At 43.1% G+C, this 14,096-nt stretch overlaps 1 long non-coding RNA gene and 2 pseudogenes across 3 annotated transcripts in view; 1 reads left to right on the forward strand and 2 right to left on the reverse strand.

Moving 5' to 3' along the window:
• The window catches only part of LOC309661688, a 461,825-nt gene that overhangs the window by 203,118 nt on the left and 244,611 nt on the right, over nt 1-14,096 (reverse strand). The gene's annotated exons all lie outside the window — the stretch shown is intronic.
• Nucleotides 1-14,096, forward strand: part of LOC309661677 (hsp90 co-chaperone Cdc37 pseudogene) — a 217,110-nt pseudogene that overhangs the window by 141,414 nt on the left and 61,600 nt on the right. The gene's annotated exons all lie outside the window — the stretch shown is intronic.
• Nucleotides 1,144-9,005, reverse strand: LOC309661663 (ataxin-2-like protein pseudogene; annotated as a pseudogene). The gene has a single exon. The product of its transcript is annotated as an ataxin-2-like protein pseudogene (transcript).

Here is a 14,096-nt window from a genome sequence, read left to right on the forward strand (position 1 = left end):
GAAAGTAAAAGGCAGAAATGTATTCAAGTAGATAATCATTTATGTAATCCTTGCCAGCTATGAGTGCAAATGAGGTGACACCAATATTTTCCTGGCGTCTGAATTCACCTGGTAATGCAGTATTTTTATCATCACTTAAAATCTCTCATAGGATTACTGTTGAGCATCTGTGGGGATGTCACACATGAGACCATGAATGTGTTGTACACCAGGTTCTGCTTTGACCCTTCCCAGATGCCCATTTCCCTCCACAGCCCATGAGGGCATCTCACATTAGTTTAAAATTTTATATATTTTTTTAATTTTAAAAAATATTTTATGTAATAAAAAGTAAAAGTCCTTGTCCAACCATCCTGGTGGGGCACCTGTGTCTCTCACACAGATGACTCAAGTTAATGGGGAAGAAAGAACAAGGGGCCCAAGTCTGAGGTTATAAATAATAGAAAATAAAAGATCTTCCATCTCCAGCAGGGGGATAGATGAGAGGATGGGAGAGCAAGATGGAGTGGGGATGGGCAGGGGCAGAGCAGAAAACCCCCACCCCTGCTGGACCCTGGCCCTGCCCATTTTGAGGCCCTTCCCATTCAAGGTGCTTGGCAGGAATTCCACAGCTCCCCACCCCCACCCCCAGTGGGGGAAAGGGGGCTAAGGGGCTGGGGGCTGGGACTGCTCCGAGCTGCTGGGGGAAGAGACATAGATCACTCTTCCCTCCACTCATGGAGGTCTCAGGTCACAGCCAGGACAATCTTCAGTTCCCTGGGGGGTGGAAGGGGAGCTGCCGGGAGGGATGAGATTGAACTGGTTGGAGGGGAAAGAGAAGACAGCAGGCACATTAGAACCCAAGCAGCTGTCCCTTCATCCAATGCCATCCAGTGTGGGTTGTTGGGGGTGTGTTGATAGGACTGGCCTCCTCAAGGTGTCTCATGGGGCTGTCAGAAGCACAGATCAATTGCCATTTCCCAGTGAGCCAGAGCTCTTCCTCATGTGCCCAGCTCAGCCCCCACATCCCAGCCTGGCGCTGTCTGCTGCGCTGACCTTACCTTGCCTAAGTCAGGAGACAGTTGGGTTCACTGAGAGCTGAGGAGGCAGTGGGGAGCAGGGCTGCTGGATCACAACTGAGGGAGGACAGAGGGAAGCAAAGAACAGAGCCAGGAGCGAGCCCCTGGTGGCAGCGACTGTGGCTTCTGCTCACCCTACATCACAGACAGGTGCAGGTCGGCAGGCGCCCTGTGCAACAGCCCTGCCTCCAAGAACTCTCACTCCCCACCCAGAGCCCATGCATCCTGCCCTACCTGCAGTGCATCAGCCGAATTCCTCCATCTAATGAGAACTCATGAATCCTGTCATCAGCTCCTCCCGGAAATCCAGGCGCCTGTCCAGGCTGCTCACCTTGGGAGTGTCCGATGTAGGGGTAGGGTGAGGGTATGGAAGCTGAGAATGCAGGCACCCCACTCTGGGACATTGCACATTGAGGGGAGCCCCCATGGCTCTGGGGTGGGTGCAGCGGCATCATCTGGGGCAGGTGGGGAGCCCCAGGGTGAGGAGGCTGGGCTACTGTTATTCCAGTTCGGACATGGGCGTGGGTAACATGGGCCATATTGGTGACACCGTGGAGCAGCTGCTGGTGGGCATGGATGCAATACACAGCGGCTGGTTGGGGGAAGCTGCTCTGAAGGGACTGGGCAGAAGGTCCCAGTGGCAGAGAAGGCGGTGTACCTGTCAGGACCCCTGGGTGGTACAGATTCTGCTATGGCTATACACTGCCCAGGTGTGGGGCCTGCCCCACCTGGTGCTGGATGGGACCAGGGTCCACATGCTGGGACTGCAGTTGGCTCCCAATAGGCATGGTGGCTGGTTGCGGCTGGTGGGCATGGAGCTACATGGCATGGTGCAGATAGGACTGGTGAACAGTGGCATAAAGGGTTTGGGGGGTGGGCTGCTCTGCAGAAGTGTACTGAAGGGTGAAGGGTGACACAATGGCCTGGGGATGGCTCCCTGAAGTCAGCATGCATGGGTTGCTTTGAAGCATGGGGGCAAACACTGGTTGTGAGGGTAGGGGGCCATGGGCTGCATCATGGTGGGCTGGCCTGGGAACTGCTGTGGGTTGTAGGGGATGTAGGAAGAATAAGCTGTGGCAGCCACCAGAGGTGGGCCAGAAGCAGTGGCGATGGCCTGCATCATTAGAGGGGCTGAAGCTGGCTGGTGTTTGTCCGAGTGCTGGGAGGGCAGGGAGCCTTTTGCTCCCTGGTACTTGTCCTGCTGTCCAGGCATTGAGTTGGACACAGGATTTGTGTCCTGAGGTGCCTGAACATCTGGTCCCATGTGTATCTGAGGTATGTAGGAAATGTACTGGGGGCTTTATAGCCCACTCTGACCTGCTGTCAGCACCGGGATGGAGGGAGTTGAATGAGTCCGGGGCCCAGGAGAAGTTGGAGTACTGGTTGATTTATTAACAGACAGCAGGGGATTAGTGGGATTGAACTCCTTGGCCTTAGGGTTCAGTGTTGACTTCTTCACTTGTTCAGCAACAGGGCCCTCATCCTTGTGATCTCTTTGGCTTGGGCAAGGCAGTGGGGGCTGATCCCGCCCCTCGGTGCCTCCTGCTGGTGGCAGGGGTAGTTTGTCCTCCTCAAGCGATACAGATTCTAAAAGGAAGAAACAGCCCGCATGGGGTCTGAAGCCAAAAGACCTCCTTCTCCTTCCCTTTGACCTCCTTCTTTAGGATCTGGGGAGGGAAAGGATCCAGGCTGGTCTCAAGGGAGCTACTGGGCTGAAACTTAAACTGGGCCCCAAACTTTCTCAGTTCTTCCAGTTGAAAGCGTTTCTGTTTGTTCTGAAGGCCAGGGACTTTCCCAGCTATCCAGGATAGCACCTGGAACTGCAGCGTTCTCTCAGGTTACTTGGCCAGGAGCTCTTTTACATCTCTGGGGGCCAGTGAGATCTTTGGAGAAGCTGGGGAAATGGAGCCTACTCCAGGATCCCCAACTGATGACATCACGGGGATGGAAGCTGAAGAGGTCGGTACTGCTGAGCAGATGGGAGGCTCAGGACAGGAAGCTGAAACTGGGGCAGGGGCAGCTGACTTGGGAGAGCACAGGGGTCACAGCCAGCCCACTGCAGGAGCAGGTGGAACAGAAGCTTCTCCAGAAGGCCTGTTGCTGGGGGAAGACAGAGTCTTGGTACCTCTCAGAGGCCACTGTGCCTTAGGGGACATGCGGGAAGGGCCTCCATTGATACTGTGTGTCTCAGAACCTGGGCTAGGGCTGCTATTGTCAAGATGGTGAAGACCAAGAGGTGGCAAAGAGCTAAGACCAGGCTGGCCGGCACGAGAACTACTCCATCAAACTCCTCCCCTGGGACATTCCTGAACTCGATGGGGTAGAGGGATATACTTTCCCTCTCTAGATGCCAAGCTGGGGCTCTCTTGCCCTGAACCCCGTTGCTGAACTGCACTGTTCTCCTCCTCGGTGTGCCCTTCATTGTTCTCCATGGTGATCCACAGGCAGTACTGGGGGCTCGATTCAGTCTCTCAAGTCAACTGGGCTGCACACAGCTCTCGCTGATGAAATTCTTCTGAGTTGTCCTTCTCTAAGGGACAAGAAGATAGACTGCTCTCATAGGCGATCTTTACACTGTAGTTTTCTTCATTGAACTGGAACATTTCATTGGGGTCCCATCAATTGGACATGTCAGACTCCAGGTCATAGTCATCACAGTTGCTGTCGACCCCCTCCCAGCACTGGAGCATCTTCTCTTTGTGCTCCCCACTCACTTTTGAGTTCATGGCAATGGCTGAATCAGTGAACTTGTAGTGAACTTTAGTAGCATAATTGAAGTCAACATTTCAATTGGAAGTGGACAAGCACGACATCACTTGACTCAAACACCATGGTGTCCACAATGTCTTCCTGACGAGGGCCACCTGCTGGCTCTGATGCTTTCTGGTGCACAGTGTCTACTGCCAGTTCGAACTTTGAGCTCAGCATCGTGAACATACCTTCACAGGTGGTACCATTCTTCACCTTTACATCACAAGTGGAGCCCACAACAGTTGTAAGGAAATGCAGCATTCTGGAATTGCTGTCACCCTCAAACACCGGTGACTGTGGGGTGCCTTTCCTGTGCTTTGTCCCCTGGCGCTGCCTGTGGCCGCTGCCCTGGCCTCTCCTGATGTTTCTGCTGTGGTGGCAGTGGCTGCGGCACCGAGATGCCCTCGGCTCCGGCGGAGCCCCGCTCCCAGCAGCAGCTGCAGGCCCCAGGCAGGGGGAAGCGGCCACAGGAAGCCCTGGGGCAGCCGAGGTGGAGGCCAGGGGCCCCCAGGAGGCCGCCATTGGGGAGGCTGGTGCTCTTGGGAGGCCAGTGGTCACGGCCTGTTGCATGGGGGCGGCTGCTGGGGCTCGAGGTCTGTTGTGGCGGCTGAGGCTTCAACTTGAGGGCAGCGTCCGGAAGGGGAATTAGGGGGAAGAGAGAGAGAGAGGAGGCCTGGGCTGGGCCCCTGCTGGAGAGCGTGAGAAGCGAGGGGGACTGGGAAGCTGGGGCCCCACCGCCGCTGGCGGGCGGGGGCGAGCCCTGCGGTGTCGGGAGCTCCATTCCTTTAATTCCAGATAATTTTATCTCACCATAACACATTATTATGACTCAAAGTATTTTATTGACCACCCTAACAAAACATGTATGTAAGTTGAAATTTAATTTTTGCACATGACCATATGACCTAGGGACTAATAGATTTCTTCCGGATTAAGAAACCCCAAAGGAAGCAGATGCTCAGCCTGGAGGAGGCATAGTTTCACATCCAGCAGGCAACATGAGAATTTCTGTGCGGTGCTTGTACAATCTCATGTCTCTGGTACTTGGCCAAAAACCAACTGTCATCCATCAGGGGCATCCTCCCTCTGAACAAATAAAACTAAACATAGCAGGTGACCACTATGATCAGCAAGCATCGTTTACCCGAGTAATTGTGCCTATAAGCACTTAAGGAAGATGCATGTTCCTTAAGCTTGCAGATTCAAGCTCCGTTATAGAACAGTCACCCTGCATGATCTGAAGCCTGAAAAGCTGGTCTTCAGGGAGAGACATCAGAGAACTCTGCCCTTGAACCATGATGGAAAGAACATTATGATGTACTATTAACAATTGACACAGCAGCAAAACTCCAAGATGGTCATTAGATTCATGTTTCTTAATTAAGAAGACATACACCATTTCCTCTAGAGCACTGGATGCCCAGTCCATCAGTAGTCTGTAAACTGACAGCTACACGGGTGAACAGAATCCTCCCAAGACTCTCTGATCAAGTTGATTACTGCAGACACAGACTTTCTGTCCAAGGCAACAGAACATAATTTTCTGATTCCCTGGTACAATTTTTCTTTGCTTACTTCTAGTCTTGGTTATTATTATTGTACTTTGACACCCTCTGTTAATTGAATAAAGGTTTTTCAACATACTCTCCATTATTTATATTCTATTATTTTTTTACTCCCTAAGGTCTTCTGCCCCTTAAGGAAAAACAAACTGTCTTGCTCATTTGTCTCTTAGCTACTGTGGTAGTTAATTTTATGTATCAACTTGACTGGATCAGGGGATGCCCAGGTATCTGGTGAAACTATTTCTGGGTGTTGTCTGTGAGGGTGTTTCTAGATGAGACTAGTATTTGAGCTGGTGGGCTCAGTAAAGTAAGTTGCCCTCTCCAACTGCTGGGCATCATCCAATGTGTTAAGGTCCTGAATAAAACAAAAAGGTGGAAGAAGGAGGCATTTGCCCCTTTTTCCTGCCTCATTGCTGCTGAGCTGGGACATCTCATCTCATCATTTCCTGCCCTCAGGCTGGCATTTACACTATTGGCTTCTCCAGTTCTCAGGCCTTCAGGCTTGGACTGAACTACACCACTGGCCTCCTGGGTCTGCAGCTCGTGGATCATGGGCCTCCTATAGCCTCTATAACTGCATGACCCAGTTCCTCATAATAGATCTCCTTTCATATCCTATTGGTTCTATTTCTCTGGAGGACCCTGACTAATACAGCTACAATTCTGAATTTAATTCATTACTAGACTTGTCTTCTTCTATCTGATTCTGCTGACAGAAGAAATACAAGTTATTCCTTTTAACATTTCAGAAGGTAGATTTCATCCTATAGGCCCCTTCTCGTTCTTAAATTTCAGTCACATAATGCATTCCAAACTTCAGCCTTGTGAAAAGTGGACCTTGACTCCACATCAACAAAATGATTTTTCTCAGGTCATCACAACCCTGTCAACAAAACCTACCACACCAGGAATGGGAACTAATATTGGAGCTATCATAGCTATAATTATCCGTCTGTTCTCTTCAGAGCTGTTTACCTTAAAGGAATAATGACTGGTTCACTACAGTTGATATAAACACTATGCATATACCCAATAGTATCTGTGCCCCTTTCAGGTACTTCTAATGAAAATACCTTCTGCTCTGGAAGCTCCACAAACTAGGTTAAATTTATTATCCAGTTGATGAAATAAAATTTATGTTTTAAGGTAGGACAAGAAAAAATTAAACATAAACTTCTCTCTCTGTGTTAGTTTGGGTCTTCTCCCTCCCTAATGTGCAGGGTGCATCTGCCATACACATTAACCAGAGCCCCTCAAAGATGGAAGAGCCTGCTCAACCTTAAAGATCAATTTTCTTTCTTTCTTCTGATGTAACTTCTTAAAAGAATAGTGTTCTTTCCCAGCTCTGTAGGGGATCATGGTGACTTGCTGTTTCTTTGTATGTGTTTACCTGGACTATGTATCCTTGGTGAACTTTATGTAAAATATATCATTTTGATGTATGATCCTTTGTCTCAAAAATGTATATGACTTTGCCTTCCAACTTCTAACAGGTGGAACAGTTCTCACAGCTTGCTAAGAATCTGCTTCCCTGGTTATAATCCTCAGCTTGGCTTGAATAATATTCCATTTTTTCTTCTTATCTTGATAGTAAATTGAATTTTCATTGACACAGTGTTGTCACAAATAATCACATAGCCATTGATTTCCTCTTAGCTAGCCAAGGGAAAATTGATGCTGTAAGAAACACTTCTAACATAAATATTATACCTAGGTAAATACTACAGGTAAGTGAGCACATGGTTTGGGACATTACTCATGCCCAAAACTCTAAAACAGGTCAGGATAATTTAATAGGTCACTACCACTTTCACCCTCACCCCTTATTATTTGAATCTGAAACAGTTTTCATTGTTGGACCAAAAAGGGAGAGACTGAGGAAAACAGTGGAGACATGAGGGGCTAGAAAGCAACTTGCTTAACCTCCATACCCTTAAGGACAGCAATCTTCTGAACATGGAATTTTTTCAGTATTTTCCTTAGATTTTAAATATCTTTCCTCTGATTTCAAACAATCCTGAGGAAACGGTTTTGAGAAGCACTGGTTCATCCTTCACTTTTACTTGTAACAGCTCTCTCACAGGTAATACAGTGTCTCATTTTATGTCAGACAAGGAACTGAAATAAAATCTTGGAGGTTTTTATGAAAAGGGTGTGAATTGGCAATAGTCAAACCACTAAGCCACCTCTACTTCCACCCGTTTTTTCCTACCTCCCAACCACACTTCATGTTCTTCAAATACAAGCATGTGCATATGATGTGTTCTAACATCTCTGAACTGCTGTAAGAATGCCTCAATAACCAATATTCCTTCCAGGAATTATCACAGGTTTTTATTTTTGTATGAGAATTACTAGATTGCCCTCAACATGTCCAAACAGTCAAATCTTTAAAAGCCCTCAATCCATATTCTGATCTTCTCTAGCAAACCAGTTTTTATTTAAAAACTATTACCCTTAAATAGAGAAAAATCATATAAATCTATTTATTTCACCTTTATTATTTAATATTTATTAGATTCTCTTTAATAGACAAACATTTATTTATTTATAAATCACTTTTTGTTGTAACTTAATGGTATTACTTATTCTAAAGGTGTTGATCTAATAACTCAAACTTCGATGAGAGAAAACGCTAAATTAAAAGTGTGAAACTTTTTTTATTTATTTGTGTTTATACTCACAGAGAAGCTTTGTAGGGCAATGAGAAGAGCTTGGACTCTGGACTCCAAAAACATGATTTCAAGTCCTAGGAATATCCCTTGCTGTGACATCAGGCAATTTAATGAAACCTGTTACACCTTATTTAAAAACAAAAACTGGATATACTCCAATGTAATTCAAGATGAGGCATTTTACTCTCATTAATAAAACTTATAAGGAGAAATTGTAGTCCAGGACACTTTATAGACAGACTCAGGCACAAAATATCCTTTCCAAGAGGGTAGTGTATAAGTGGTGAGTTTTCCATGACCCCTGATGGTAAGAGTTGGGGGTGGAGAACCTGGGAGAATACTTTAGAAACAGATCTCTACCCTCGCCTACCTGGGAATTCTAAGAGCAAGGAGGGGAGAAGATTTGAATCTGATGACAGATTGAAACTTCAATATCAACCAGATTTTTAATACTGGAAAATAAGATATGAGTGACCCAAAAGCTCTGGTGTTTATGCAAGATTATCTGTCAGAGATGAGAAAACCAACAGAGCTAGTCTGAAGGGCAGATTTGAAAACAGCACTGAAGCTATTTATTAATTGTACACCGCTAAGTCTAGCCACCCCAATAAACGTTCTATCTGTAAAACACCTGGCACATAGAATGAGCTCAAGATATGCTAGTTCCTTCCCTCTTACTAGTTCTGGGTCCTTCACAAGCTCAGTCCCTCTGAGGGTCCTCACCTATGGCACACAGGGAGTTACCACGAAATCCAAATGAGATCAGGGGTTCAACTGCTGCCACATTCACACACTTTCTTGTTCCTTGAGTTCCTTTCCTTCTTTACATCCATTCATTGTTAATGTGAAGTCTCAAAACCAAGGAAATAATACCCAGAAAGGATATGGAAAAAAAAAAAAAAGAGAGCTGAATTTTAAATTGGCTGTATTCTGATCCTCACAATTTAAGTTTAACATATTTTTTTTTTTTTTTTTTTTTTTTTTTATAAATTTATTTATTTATTTATTTTTGGCTGTGTTGGGTCTTCGTTTCTGTGCGAGGGCTTTCTCTAGTTGCAGCGAGCGGGGGCCACTCTTCATCGCGGTGCGCGGGCCTCTCAGTGTCGCGGCCTCTCTTGTTGCGGAGCGCAGGCTCCAGACGCGCAGGCTCAGTAGCTGTGGCTCACGGGCCTAGTTGCTCCGCGGCATGTGGGATCTTCCCAGACCAGGGCTCGAACCCGTGTCCCCTGCATTGGCAGGCAGATTCTCAACCACTGCGCCACCAGGGAAGCCCCTAAGTTTAACATATTTTAACACTGTTCAGGTATTACAAGCTTCCAAAGGAGCAAAGAAAAGAATTCTCCTTCTCTTTGGCAGTTATATCAAATTGAGGATTTAGTTCCTACAGATTTTCTTTTACATGTGCTTCTATAAACTCACAAATCTATAAATGTTAGCATGATTAACAGTTTTGAACTATTTCAATAAACTCTTGCTAATTGTAACTAAGTGAAGAGAAACAGCAGGTTATTGAAGGGAATCAATAAAAATGTATCTGTAAACAATTTTAAAAGACATAAAATCAATGAAGTAAGTGGATTTTATTTGAAAAGTATTTTTCAGAGGAAGTGTTTTGTTGAATACATAAGATTCCAAAAGAACACATTAGTATTTTATATAAATAGTTGAAAAGAGCTTGAATGTGTTTGGAAAGTTCATTCTCTCGCAAAATTTAAGTATTCTACCTGATGACTTAGTATTTTGTTTAGCAGATTTTTGTCCTTAATTAATATGACATTAAAGTTTAGGCTTATTCTAATTTTCTCAAATTCTAAATCTGTAGAATTGAATGTAAAATCAAAAAATGAATATTGTTTTGCTTCAGTTATAATTTCCATCAACATGAGGAGATACTGGGTAAACAGAAAAGGCAGTGCTGGATGGGGTGAGACCCACGAGAAAGAAGAAACCCATAGCACAACTGAGTGTAAATCAGGGCCTGGGTCCTGGACCTAAAGCTCTGACACCAGTGCTATGGTGGCCTAGGGTGGTAGATAGAAGACTTTAACCAGGCAGGCAATCAATCATTGGGGGTCCAAAAGGACACAGCAGCATGTCTCCCCCATTTTAAAGAGCAGAGTCACAGGAGCTAATATGGAAACTGCTGGCAGGAAGTCTGACAGCAGGAAGCAGGGAATCCAAATATTTGGCTGGGGGTTCAAGGCAAAAACTTCAGTCTTTGAGTGCACCTAAAGATGGCAAAATAGGTTCCTGAAAGTTCTGGGAGGTTTAGTCCTGGAAATGTTATCAGAACTAGAACACAAAGTGAGCACCAAATTAGCTCCAAGTGTGTTTAGTCCCAGATCATAGCACTAAACCCCTTTGGCCTAAATCAGAAATGGTTCTAGCAGTTGGGGTTACATTGAACTTGCAAGTGGATTCAAGAGAACAGGAATTTAATCAGGGTTTTGGTATGTGCTTTCAGATTTATGTTAGATCCTTGAGAGAACTATTCATCATCCTGACTTATTTTTTTCCACCTCAAAGATGAGATTATTTTTGTGTACATTCCTTAAGGGAAAGTTGAGAGAATTTAATGTGATTATGGCCCTTGAGTTCTTTGCATTTATTTTTCTAAATTGGGAAGTCTCAGTGCTAAAGCTTGGTTTAGACAAGGCTTAATTGGAAGTAGTTTATGTGCATATGTGCTACTGTGAAGTGTGCCATCCTTAGAAAGTGTCACCTTAAGCTTTACTGAATGAAAGAACCTATTCTTATCATCACCAGTGGCCCTCAGATTGTATATTTATACACACATGAACACACAGAGACACACTCTTTGCAATTGCACTCTTTCTCTCTCTGTACATAAATAAGTATGTATGTTTAAATAGAATCTATATACATACATATCCCGTGCAAGCCTACTCTTTATGCAATATGGAAAAAAGCAACAAATTTCTAAAATTAAATAAACAGAAAGAGGAGTGTTTACTTTGTCCAAAGCTTAATGCAATCACTTCTTAGCCTTTTACAAGAAAGAGGCCAGAATTCAACTGCAAGTTTTCTACACAGTTTATTAAGGTAGAAGATAAAATACATCCTCCAATCAGAGAGGAAAATTGAGAATGAAAAAAATAATAAACTGTGACAAGAGCTGCCTGGGACCCTTAATGGAGCATAAGTGTTCCTAACATCTGGGGCAGAAATAAAAGTAATTTCTACAGCATGGAAAATGGAAACAGACTCATTTCACTGGGAATCCTCTCCCCCCTTCTATGTGCATTGTTATGAAACCCAAATGTCCACTCTTGTTTCTCCCTACTTTCCCTTTTCATTTCTATCATGCTCTTTAGAAAGAACTCCAGTTATCAATTCCTTATTTGCTCTACCACCCTTTAACTTTTCTTTCATTTATTCTCCTTTTAGTTTTATCCAGTCATATTTCCCACTTTCCTCTCCTTCGTTTCTATTGTTTTAACTGTTGATGTTCAGTGGAATACCACTCTATTATTCTTTCCCCATCTGTCTCCAAATTCAATATTATACATACTTGAAATATGTCATGAGAATTTGTTTCAACCTCAAATATTAAATGGAACTTCTTCTCTCTCTCTCTCATTACAATTAGAAAAGATGTTGTATTAGCTAAACTGCCTTTTGAACCATCATTTTATCCCAGAAGCAATGTAGTGCATTTAGTTCCTTTGGGCAGGCCTCCACTTCTACCAGACATTTTAGATTTCTTCTTTACCAGTTCCTCATGAAGTTTACTTTATATTGTCTAGAATAATTTTCTTAGAGTCTTCAGTTGAGACCAAAACTCTTGGTTTTTCAGAGTAAGACTTGATCATCTAATATGCTTAAGAACTGGCACACCTCCAACCCTCTGATTTCCCTTCTCTTTTAGCCTTGTACCCTGCTCCTTCTCACACTCCGTATCCTTGGAAGCCCCTAAAACACTCCTTGCACTCGGAGATCTCATTCACTCTCATAGATTCAACTATATGAGTTATTTTCAAATCTACCACCAGTCTCAAAATTACCAACAGAATTTCTTAATCCTACATTCCCAGTTGTCTGTAAATTATTTTCATCTGAGTACCATGAAAATTTCAACCTTCATGTGTTCTAAACCAGTAACTTTCAATTTTTTCTAAACACAGATTCCTTTCTATAATATGTCTTAAATGGAAAACCAGTATTTTATCAGATTAAAGCTAATAGAATAGCAGGTACTTATTATGAAGTCCTTAAAGGTGACAAATGGGCCATTTTGTTATATGTACACATACTGATACATACAGAAAGAGTTATGGGTAACAAATAAGTTATATTTCTGTATCTTGGTTTTGCACACACAGTGTAGATGGACAATGTGCCCATCTCAGTAGACCTAAATTTAGAAAAGATCACTGAGAAATAAGTCTCTCAGCAATATTTTTGTAAGAATTCATATTTGTGTCCAAATATGAACGCATAGCAGGAACATGCAGATTTATTCTGAAGTCTGCACAAAGAGTGAGTTGGCGTGGAAGCTCAGGTTAATGCCATTGGTGGCCCCATTGAGCTTAAATGTAGATATTATGCAACAAGTTTCATGAGTGTGTTGTTTTATATTAAAATTTGTTGAGTTAATTTTTAAATTATGTTCTATTACTTCCAGAAACTGTGAAATTTCAGCTTTTAAGGAACTATAACAATTTACAAATCACAGTTTAAAAGCCATTCTTTTAGTTGAATGAATGAAATCATTCCTCACCGACACTATTTTCTGATCATAATCTCTATATTCTTTTGGTAAAATGATCGCTGCCTCTTATGTTTTCTTCGCATATAACCACAATTCATTTCATTGCTAACTTTAATGTATTACAATTTTTTCTGTCCTTTTTTTCCTACTTCAATAATATTTCCCTTGTCTAGGCTCATATTACCCCACATCTGTATTGCCAAAAATAGCTTCTTACATGGGCTTCCTGTTCTCCACCACCTTTTCTTCCCATTTATCCTTCACTCTGCAACCTGATGAAAATACCACTGTTCTCACACTGGTGCCTTACTCACGAAACTTCAGTAACCCTCTACTGTTCCAAAACTAAATGCCAAATACTTCTGCTTAATTTATAAGGTTATTCATTATTTAAAAATCTTAATCTTTACATCTCTAACAGTAGACACAGAAATACGCACAAATACATGCACACACACACCCCTAACTGAAACATTTCTCCCTCACTCCACATCTATCATATCCATATCAAAATCTGTTCTAGGATCTTCCTTTATACCTTTCCTAACTACACAGAAGCACTCCATTTTAGCCCTTGTGGTCTACACCACTTTTTCAGCAGATAATTATACACTGTTGACTTGTTCTCTTCATTTCATGTCTCCTCCAGCCTAGACGATATGTATTTCAAGAAAAGGAACCTCTGTTTTCTTCATCTCTACTCTCCTCCACCCCACACATGCTCAGAGTGACCACAATAGGCTTGGCATGTGGGAGTAGACTCTCAAAATATCTTGAACATTGTCATCTTTTAATCTTCCTATTGAATACTCTTAATTCTTTTAATTTTTTCTTTCATGTATCTTCTTTTTTTTTTTTATTACCTTTGTGACTTTCTCAAGATCTGTGTACACATTCTGTATAACTCAGTTTAGCCACATTACATTTAACTCAAGCCCTGAGATAGGGAAGAACTTTCAATACTACTGATTTTCAGATTCCCTTGTGGAGTAGATAGGATGCAACCTTCTTAATCAAAATAGGAAAATTAAATATAACCTTTTACATACACACACACATGCCCACACAAGAGTCATATGAACCCCTAGGAAGGTCCTCTGTCCTATTCTCATTCTGAGAACCAATGCCTGGAAGGATTACGAATGCGCTTTGTTATATCTCTCAAATGGGTTGAAATGAAGGGGGAAAAAAAGTATGGAAGAATTTAAAATTAAAAGAACAAAATATTTGATTACATTACAATTTGAGACTTTTATCATAAACATAATTAAAATCAAATAACAATCAGATTTAGATTTTTTTCTTACTCCTTCCC

This window comes from Balaenoptera physalus (assembly GCF_965194825.1).
Source record: "Balaenoptera physalus genome assembly, chromosome: 5".
In the NCBI taxonomy this organism is placed as follows: domain Eukaryota; kingdom Metazoa; phylum Chordata; class Mammalia; order Artiodactyla; family Balaenopteridae; genus Balaenoptera; species Balaenoptera physalus.